Source organism: Cyprinus carpio, chromosome B14 (assembly GCF_018340385.1).
Source record: "Cyprinus carpio isolate SPL01 chromosome B14, ASM1834038v1, whole genome shotgun sequence".
Taxonomy (NCBI): domain Eukaryota; kingdom Metazoa; phylum Chordata; class Actinopteri; order Cypriniformes; family Cyprinidae; genus Cyprinus; species Cyprinus carpio.
This window is the reverse complement of record NC_056610.1, coordinates 24,042,728-24,053,552: the sequence shown is the minus strand read 5'-3', so window position 1 is coordinate 24,053,552 and position 10,825 is coordinate 24,042,728. Positions and strand designations below refer to the sequence as shown.

The window sequence follows — 10,825 nt, the reverse complement described above, 5'->3', positions numbered from 1 at the left end:
TTGTGCTGCATTTTTTAAGTGATTTTAAAAGACCCATGGCCATCCAAAGCGCTTTACAAGTTACCTCACATTCACCCATTCACTCACTCATTCATACACCGACGGCAATGGTGTCAGCCATGCAAGGCGCCATCCAGCTCGTCGGGAGCAGCTGGGGTTGGGTGTCTTGCTCAAGGACACTTCGACACTTGGTCAGGTGGAGCCGGGGATTGAACCACCAACCTTCCGGTTTGTAGACAACCTACATGAACCACTGAGCCACTGCCGCCCCTGAAAGTAGAGTTTGTTGCTACAGCAAACAGACATTGGGTGTGTTTTCTTTCAGAATCATTATTCGCTGATGGAGAGGAAAAGTTAAATACTAAAGCATTTTATTTTATGAAAATGAGATGAAGTTTTCGCACTGGACCAATTTCTATAGGAAACAGAGATCATGAAGCAAATAAAATAAATATTGATTTTGGTGATCTCATCATTAAAGGACTGCAAGTGGAAGAAAGCCGAAAAATCAAAAAGCAAGCGAAAGTGGAGAGGCGCCTCCGTACAAAGAAGAAACCTGAAATACCAGCAGAATATGAATTTCATTAGTTGAGAACTATAATAAAGTTGATTAGAAAACAGGAAACTTTTAATAAGAAAATAATGAAACTGATAAGAGAGATGGCTGAATATAATAGGATTAATCTTGAACTGCAAGCATTAACAAGTGACTTAGAATCATTGAAACTTAAAGCTCCAGTTCTAAAGTTATAGAAGTTTCAGATGTATATTTTGATCACACATTCTGTTCCCCATTTCTATAATTATTCATCTTTGAGGCTTAAGTTGCTATGTGCTTTTTTTATTTAGACGGTGGAAAGGAAAGGGCTGCATTTTACAATAAACTTGTGAGATGGAACCTCTACCTAGACATACTAATTTTACTAGATCTGTATACAAGTGTGACTTTTGTGGTTAAGACAATGTATACTTATAACTATGCTTTAGAGGTGTTATGGATATTTTTATGGACTAAAGGTAATATGAGCATTTGCATGTTTTATATTGCTTCCGGCTTTGCTACCATTCGGACGTTCTAGCTTACTGCTCTGCGCTTTGCTTCTTATTTCTGTAAAAGATTTTTACTTCAGCAGATCAGCACAGTGCTCAAACAACAGATTTTTGGCACAAACACTAAAACTAAAAACTCTTTGGGACTGGAATAATACTACAAAAAGAAGACTTTGCCTCCCACTGCCAGCAGCTTACATTCCGGAGACGGGAAAACAACTGCCTACATTCAAACAAAAGAGAGAGAAAATGCCTCCTGTTGAATATACTTGTTGCATGAACTGCTGCAAACTTCTACAAAGGATTGTCGTTCTTGAAACAAAGTTACTTGCTGGACTTCCAAAACAGACGGAACACTCAGCAAACCGTCGTCATGGACCCTCTCAGCATACAGCCGGTGAGTCCCATGAATCTAGTGAATCTCAACAGTTTATACCAAGTGTAGAGGAACAAGCCGAAACTGATCGCCACACTAATCGATGGAACAAACAGGGAGCGGACCCAAAGGAACACGAGACATCAGATTGTCACGAGTTTCTCGTATTGCTGCCTTAGCATCCTCTAACCCAGATTCGACTATGACAAGGCTTGTGAATACTGGTATTCTACCACCCCCTATACATCTTGATCATCATCCATGTGGGAAAGAATGATATTCGGAAAGAGCAGTCAGAACTCCTTAAGGACTTCAGTGAACTCTTTGAAACACTTCGAAGACTCAAAGTTCAGTCGTTCATCAGTGGACCACTCCCAGCAAGGGGATCTTGTGTGTTTATTTAATTGATTGGGGTGAACACATGGCTACAAAGATCTTGCAATATAAAAGGAGTGTATTTTCATCGACAACTTCAATCTGTTCTGGGGCCATAGACAACTGTTGTTTAAACCGGATGGACTCCCCCCTAACAAACTTGGAGCTAGAGTGCTTAAGGACAATATCTACTTCTCCCTACGTCATCCTTCAGCAGAGTGTGTCAATTCATTCAGCACACACACACCAGGTCCGAGTCATCATGTGGTTGACATATCCCACGAGGACACTGATAACACCATCCAGCCACAACAAGCACTGCTGATGGACACTATCCCGGCTGAGCCCTGCCCTCGGAGCTCCTCACAGACAGACTGTGATGTATCAAAACAGATACAAGACTCAGCACCCAAGAACGACTTTCTGGAAAACAGCCAGGGAAGTCAGGACAACATATCGCAGTCACCGGAAACACCAGAGTCACAGCCCCACTCACCGGACACATTATCCCTCTCTCCAGCATCTCCACTTCTGTGCTTCTCACAGAAAATGGAGGAATTGGTGTATGCTGGGACTAAACTCTCTCACTCATTCGCTGCATGCCCGCAAAATCACCAAAAAAACGGCGGGCCCCCAACCACCAAAGCCTGTGGGCCCTGCTCCTGTGAGAGCTCTCCGACCGCTGCTACAACGCCAGGGCCCCAACCCTCCATCTGCTGTAGGTGAACTAAAAACAACTGATAGCAGCTCTCAGTGATGTGTGTCGGGTCCCCGCTATAATAGCAGCAACATTCACAAATGTTTACAGAACAAGCGGGAACCCAGTGTGCCTGTAGCTTTCTCTATTTCAGTTTTATCACGTGATAGAAAGTCTAAGGCCTTTTCAAGCCAAAGGGCAAACTAATCTAATCTGCGGCCTAGAATGGATCAAACTAAGATTGATGTAAAGACACAAAGCACTGCCATCAAGTTAGCATTTTTAAACATTCGCTCACTAAAAAATAAATCATTTCTAATCAATGACTTTATAACCACAAACAATCTGAATTTTATGTTTTTAAATGAAACATGGCTAGAAGACAGCTGCAGTGCAACAGTCCTCAATGAAGCGCCCCCTCCTAACTTCACTTTCTTGAGTGTCTGCAGGACTGGGGAAGTCGTGGCCTAATGGTTAGAGAGTCGGACTCCCAATCGAAGGGTTGTGAGTTCGAGTCTCGGGCCGGCAGGAATTGGTTCATTCGGGGGAGTGCATGTACAGTTCTCTCTCCACCTTCAATACCATGACTTAGGTGTCCTTGAGCAAGGCATCGAACCCCCAACTGCTCCCCGGGCGCCGCAGCATAAAAAATGGCTGCCCACTGCTCCGGGTGTGTGTTCACAGTGTGTGTGTGTGTTCACTGCTCTGTGTGTGTGCACTTCGGATGGGTTAAATGCAGAGCACGAATTCTGAGTATGGGTCACCATACTTGGCTGAATGTCACTTTCACTTTTCACTTCACTTGTTTAGAGAGTTTTCTGTGTATCGGTTACATTTTATGTTTTCTATTGATGTTGACTTTTCTCTTTTGGTTTTTACTTGTCTTTTGAATATCTAGGGATTGTGCTGAAACCACGCATTCTGTTTATCATTATTTACAGGCCTCCAAAATACTCTCCCACCTTTGTTGAAGAGGTCACAGAAATGTTATCAATGATTTCCTCAGAGTTTGACTGTTTTGCTATTGCAGGGGATTTTAATATTCACATAGATAATGCAGAAAACAAAACTACAAAATAAATGATAACGGTTCTAAATACTTTTGACCTGATTCAGCATGTGCATGGACCCACACACAAAGGTGGACACACTCTAGATTTAATCATCAGTAGGGGTCTAAACATTTCATCCATTGTTATTAAGGACACAGCACTATCTGATCACTTCTGTATTTTCTTTGATATATTGATCTCTGCTACCACTGAAACTAGATCTGTCTCTGTCAGAAGGAGATGCATTAACGAGAACACTAGTGTGCGGTTTATGGAGGCTATATCTTTAACACCAAGCATTTCTGCAGACTCTGTTGATATTCTCCTTGATTCCTTTAACTCAAAAGTTAAGAATGTTATTTGATGATATTGCTCCAATAATAGTCAGTAAGAAAACAAACAGACTGAAATCAGTTTGGAGAAGATCAACAGCAGTTCAGACTATGAAAAGACAATGCAGAAAAGCGAAAGCGGAAGACGAAACTTGAAATTCACTATAGCATTTATAAAGACAGCCTTCATGCTTTTAATGTGAAACTAGCCACAGCTAGACAGAATTTCTTCTCAAACCTTATAAACATTAACTTAAACAACACTCATACTCTTTTTGCCACTGTTGAGAGAGTGACAAACCCCCCAAGTCAGATTCCCAGTGAAATGCTCTCAGTTAGCAAATGCAATGAGTTTGCTTCCTTCTTTTCTGAGAAGATCATTAATATCAGGAAGGCAATTAGCACATCCTCAAGCAATGCAGAGGTCAGACAGATTTGGAAGCAATATCAAAAAGATACTATGTCTATTTTTGAAGCAATTGATAGCAAAATTTTGGAAGAAATAGTGCAGCACCTAAAATCGTCAACCTGCTATCTTGACACACTTCCCACATCTTTTTTCAAAACTGTTTAGAAGCAGATCTCTTAGAAGTGGTGAACGCCTCACTTCTTTCTGGGACATTTCCAAACTCTCTGAAAACTGCAGTTGTTAAGCCCCTCCTGAAAAAGAGCAATCTTGATAACACCATTTTGAGCAATTATAGACCAATATCTAATCTTCCTTTTATAGGCAAAATTATTGAAAAGGTAGTTTTTAATCAGCTGAACAAATACAGTACTTTAACTCAAATGGATACCTGGACAATTTTCAATCTGGTTTCTGACTGCATCACAGCACAGAGACAGCGCTCATTAAGATAGTAAATGATATTCGCTTAAATTCTGACTCTGGCAAAATATCAGTGCTGGTATTGCTAGATCTCAGTGCTGCGTTTGACACGGTCAATCATAACATACTACTAGAGAGACTGGAAAACTGGGTCAGGCTTTCTGGGATGGTACTCAAATGGTTCAGGTCATACTTAGAAGGGAGAGGTTATTATGTGAGTCTAGGAGAGCATAAGTCTAAGTGGAGGTCCATGACATGCGGAGTCCCACAAGGCTCAATTCTTGCACCGCTCTTGTTTAGCCTGTATATGCTCCCACTAAGTCAGATAATGAGAAAGAACCAAATTGCCTATCACAGCTATGCTGATGATACACAGATTTACCTAGCCTTATCGCCAAATGACTACAGCCCCATTGATTCCCTCTGCCAATGTATTGATGAAATTAATAGTTGGATGTGCCAGAACTTTCTTCAGTTAAACAAGGAAAAAACAGATTTTTTTTGTGGCTGTGAAAGAGTGCAGCTGTAGTTGTAGTTTTCTCCTGCAGGTGACACTCTCTACATCAGCAGCTCTGAGTCCCATGAGTCTCTGCTCCAGTCAACAGAAGATCACAATCCTCTCTTCATTCACATGTGAACTGACTAGAACTGAGTCAAACATCAGCACACACTCAATATACACAGCTGCATGTAGACATGATTCTGCTTTACTCTCAATAAAACTGTCCAAAGAATTTCATTAATACAATAAAGATACTGTTTTATGTGATCTGCAAGAGAATCTGTGAAGTCATCTGCATAACTAGTCATTTTACTTCACTCAGAAACAAATGCTGTCCACTTGTTGCTTCTAAAACAAGATTTTTTGCACTTTCTTTAGAAAATGTGCCTGATACTTTTTCTTTCTTTCTCTTAGTTTCTCTTGTTTCAGATGTATTGTAGTGCAAACTAACAGCATTTGTCTTCCCCCATAAGAAGAAACTTCCTCTTTCCTCAGTGAAGCAGTCAGAGGTTTCCTCGTGTGTCAGTCCAGTGTGAGTCTCGCCGTGAAGACGCTTGTCTTGATGAGAGCCAGAACACAGATGATCTGAAGCATCGTCACACACTTCTGCTGGGATTGAGTTCTTCTGAAACTGGACTTTAGAGAAATGATGCTCACCTTTGGACTGATGCTGCTGCTGCTGCAAACTGCTGCATGTGAGTCACTTTCACGTCAAACTCTTATGATGCTGATCAATCAGATCAATCTCTGAATTAAAAACATTTGAGTTGTAATATTACATTAAAAGTCTGCAGTGATCTAGTTTCAGAGTTTTCAGATCTTAGTTTGAGTTACGGGGTTTCACACTGCAAGCATGAGCAGCATTTATTTTTTTCGGCGTGCATGTTAATCAAGTGAGTGCATTCATAGCATTCACACTGGTTTCGGCGCCATGTCTATTTTTGCTGCACCGCTGACACTCAATTAAAGTGACAGCCCACTTTTGATGGACAAAATAAACATGATCTCACACAAAGCATGCTAAAAATGCACAGAATAAGTAAGTCTAGCGTGTTTTAACACAAATTGGAGTATGTCAGGAAAGAAAATGAAGAATCAAAAAGAAGATTTATCCATTTTAACTTGTTTTTCATTTTTAATTGCCATAAGCAAATTGTAACTTAAAAAATGTTATCAAACTCACATACCAAAATATTCATCCACAACATAGACCTCTATATAAACTGAAACAATAATAAATTGTAAATGTGTTCAACATTCTGAAACAAATATTTTTCAGATTTTTGATAATATTTTAATTTGTAAGTAAGCAGTATATATTAAAATCCCTCGCATGGATTTAGCAGGCATGTATCATAGACTGTATAAAAACATGGACGTAGTGTCCATGACGTCACCCGTAGGCTACTGAAGAGTGTTTTGTAGCTCAAAGTAAGCGGAGCCGACCATCGCTATCTTGGAAGCGCGTCACCGCGTGTCACTCCCAGATCATCGAAAATGGCCAAAGCGGCGGGAGCTGGTTGCTGAAGCCACGCCCACCTATCTCGACTGCAGTGTCTGCAGTGGCAATCCACCTGTCACTCAAGTGGTCACGCCCTTAATTATGCAGAATAAAGTTACCATTAAGATGTATAAGATCATACAGACAAGCTGACATTCCAATGTTAAACAGACATTTCAAATTGAAATGAATGTTTAAATGTTTTATTTGAACAGTTATTTTGTATTACACTAAAACTGTCCAGTAATAGGATTATGTTCAGTATCCTGGAGACACACAAATGACAGTTACTTAAGAGAAAGGAGGAGAGCATCTGTGTTTATGATGAAGATGAACAGAGATCAGATCTGTGAGATCAGAATAAGAGCCTGTTTGATGCAGTTCTTCTGTAAATGTGTAAGTTGTGCCTGATTTTAGTTCATGATGTCTGTAGATTTCAGTACATTTGTGTGTGTGTGTGTGTGTGTGTTTGTGTGTGTGTGTGTGTGTGTGTGTGTGTGTGTGTGTGTGTGTGTGTGTGTGTTTTGTTCTTCAGGTCTGGATCAGTTCTGCAGGTTTGATCAGTCCGATCCCTGTTACGCAGCTCTGGGACACAAACTCAAACTGCTGATGTTGCTGGATGCTAGTGAATATGACCTGAATATAATAAAGAGAATAAACAATGCAGCAGTTGATCCAGTTTGTAGAGTAAAGTATGGCAAGATGAAGAAATGTGATCTTTATAATAACAGACCTGAAGTGACAGTCATTAATGGGATTCTGATAATAAACCGTGTGATCAGAGCAGATTCAGGGAATTACAGATTAACTCTCGAGAGCTCAGACGGCACAGAAACATCTAGAGATCTTCAAGTGATTGTTGAAGGTACAGAAACTCTCTCATCAGACTCATTACAATCTCATGTTCTCCGAAGGATTTTATTGCAGCTCATTATTGAAAGTCTGCAAGAATATAATCTAATTAATCTGCACTTTCCATGTACTAAGACTATTTTCAAAATGAAATACCAGCATGTTGCTTACTGTTTACTATTTTAGAAAGTAATGTGAACGCATGCTGCATATTTATTTCAGTGAGTCCAGCTATCATATCAGGTGTAAATTTTGTTTAGAAATGTCTTGATATTGAGTCATGAGTTGAGTCTCCCTTCAGCTCCGCACAGAAGAGTTAGTCTCAAACCCTGCACTGGTGAGATTTTAACTGAATGTCCAGATACTTTATATAACAACCACAGCAACACCAATGATGAAGAACAGTCAAGTTTCTTAATTGGGCTCATAAGGCATAGTTCACCCAAAAATTCTGTCAAGTACTCACCCTCATGTCGTTCCAAACCCATAAGGCCTTCATTCATCTTCAGAACACAAATTAAGATATTTTTGATGAAAACCAAGAGCTCTCTGACCCTGAATAGACAGCAACACAACTGAAATGTTCCCAAGTCAAGAAACGTAGCAAGGAGATCTGTAAAATAATCCATGTGTCATCAGGGGTTCAACCGTAACTTTACGAAGCTACAAGAATACCTTTTGTGCGGAAAACAAAACAAAACAAAAAACTTTATTCAACAATTCGTCTCCTCTGTGACATCCTGTAGCACCATTTTGGAGAGTATGAAAACATTGAAGTGTGGGTTTTGTTTTGTGTCTAATTCTTGTTGTTCAGTGTGTTCAGTGTCTGTGTTTGTTCTGGTCTGGTGTCTTCAGCTGATGGTTCTGTTGGGTCTGTTAGGACCTTTTCACATCTACATGAGACACACGTCAGGTGAGAGACATTTATCATCATCATTATTATGGATTTGACATGGAGATATTAAGAGTGTGAAGATGATGATGATGATGTGATGCTTTTTAGGAAAGAAACAGGAAAGATCAGAAAGTGAGGATGAGAAGATTGAGAGAAGGACATGAACACACAGCAGAAGATTCATGAGAGCAGCAGCAGATCATCATATCTATGAGAAATAACTTCATAATCTCACAGATTCTCACATCAATCCAGCTTTCAGCTGTCGACTGCAGATCTTATAATATAAACCCAAGAGATTAATTAAAACCAGAAAATAAGAATTAAACCAGATTTTCTACAGTTTTACTTATGAACATTATTTTCTGGACATTTCTCTTTTGTAATAGCTTTAATGCTTATATTACTTATGTGTCTTCACACTGAATGAACTAGCAGTACTTTTATATCATTACACGAAACCCCTTCTGATCATCACTGATAAAACTTTTATTTCTCTGAATCAGAATTCAAATGACAGCGCAGCACGAGGCGAGCTGGCTCCCGCTGATAAGTCTCGGTCACGCGACCACTACAGCGCTGTGAGATCCGGTGTGAAGAACACAAATGTGATTTGAACTACTTTAAAGCCAGATGAAACCGCTCTGACAAACAGGAGAAACGTGTGCAAGGACGGTCAGAAGGCTTTTCAATCTACAAATTGCCATCATTTACCACGGATTTATTGTAGCTAGTAACACTAACGTTAACTGCACCATGAAATGTCATGTGGGATATTCATATCGAATTTTATTTAATTTAATGTTTTTAAAGGAGTAATAGAATATATTTTACAGTATTGTTTGTGATTAGTGTTTGTGCGTTTATATACCACTGTTTTTCATATAAATACAAAATAAAAACCATATGGTTACATTTTTACCATGGTATTGATGTGCTGTATATGTGTGGTTTTAAGAGTATATTGCGAAAAGCAAACAAAACACTTACAGAATGCGAGCAATCTGCGCATACATTACTTGATGGTCTAGACTAGTGCGCACACGGATTTATAGTGCGTTCTTTCATTGGAATTTTAGAATTATCACATTTTTCAAGATATGGGGCAGAAAATGTATAGATTTATATAATTTCATATAGTTACTATCACACAAAGAGTGATGTTTTTCTCAAAAAGTCAGCATAATTACAAATGTGATATTGATTTTATACAACAGTTCAATAAACAAAAAGTTAATATTAAGAATCTTGTGTTTTAGACAACATGTTCCCTGCTCTATTTCTGAAAACCAAAATCATTACAAACACAGCCACTGTTTTGCATCTCTGAGCAACATGATAGTGATTCGTTCCTGAATGAATAAACCGTTTAAATGATTCGGTTCAATCGCAACGACTCACTTATTAACAGTGACTCGCTGCCACCTACTGCCGGTTTTAATTTCACATTTAAGGTAACTTTTTATTTTTAAAATAATTTCAAACATTAGTTTTCAATGTTTTATGTTTTAAATATCAAAACATTATTTATTCATTTGTAACTGCAGTATAAAGTATTCCATGTCCCACAGAGCTGCATTAAACAGTGTGTAAAAACATCTAAATGGCACTTCAGATGCAGCTTCTGTGTTTTCTCTGCATTGCAAAGAACAATTTTATTGATACTGATTGCATTTGCTTGGTAACAGCCCAAATGCAAGAATTTGACCTAAAACATGGTGCACACTTAAAAATTTGTCCATATATTTGCTGATGTATAAGTATTTAAAAGATGATGTATAATTATTTAAAAGACCTATACTATTTAAAGAGTAAGTAATGAATTGCTAATTAAAATCATATTATTACATTAACCAGAAACAAAAGTTAATATGTATAACACACATTAAGTGGAGTTTTTAATTATTTTATTTTTTATTTCTTTATTTTGGTGTCCCACCCCAGGATTTAATGTGGCCTCATCTGGCCACCCCTATTAAACGCCACTGGTCACATTGTGTTCATTTTCATATTTCTCCTCTTGCTCTTTAACTTTATTCTGTTATGGTTGATTTCATTCATTTACAGGTCTGTTTAGATGTTTTCTCTGTTTGAAGATCTTGATCTGTTTCTCAGTTTTGTAGTGTCTGTTGTTTTGCTGTCAGTGGTTTGGTTTTGCTTGATTTTGAAGTTTTTAACATATATAACCACATTTATGCATTATTCTTCACAAGATATTTGCATCATAGAAGACTGCTAAACATGCCCTTCTTTAGACATTGTAAATGGGGTCATTGCTGAATTTGTTTTTTGAGTTAAATGTGAAAATAAAACACTTTGAAATGAAACGGTATTTGCAGTCAAAAGTTGCTCATAGAATTTTTA

The 10,825-nt window shown here is 38.6% G+C and overlaps 1 protein-coding gene across 1 annotated transcript in view; it reads left to right on the top strand.

Moving 5' to 3' along the window:
- Nucleotides 1–10,825, top strand: part of LOC109101046 — a 139,999-nt gene that overhangs the window by 70,088 nt on the left and 59,086 nt on the right. The gene's annotated exons all lie outside the window — the stretch shown is intronic.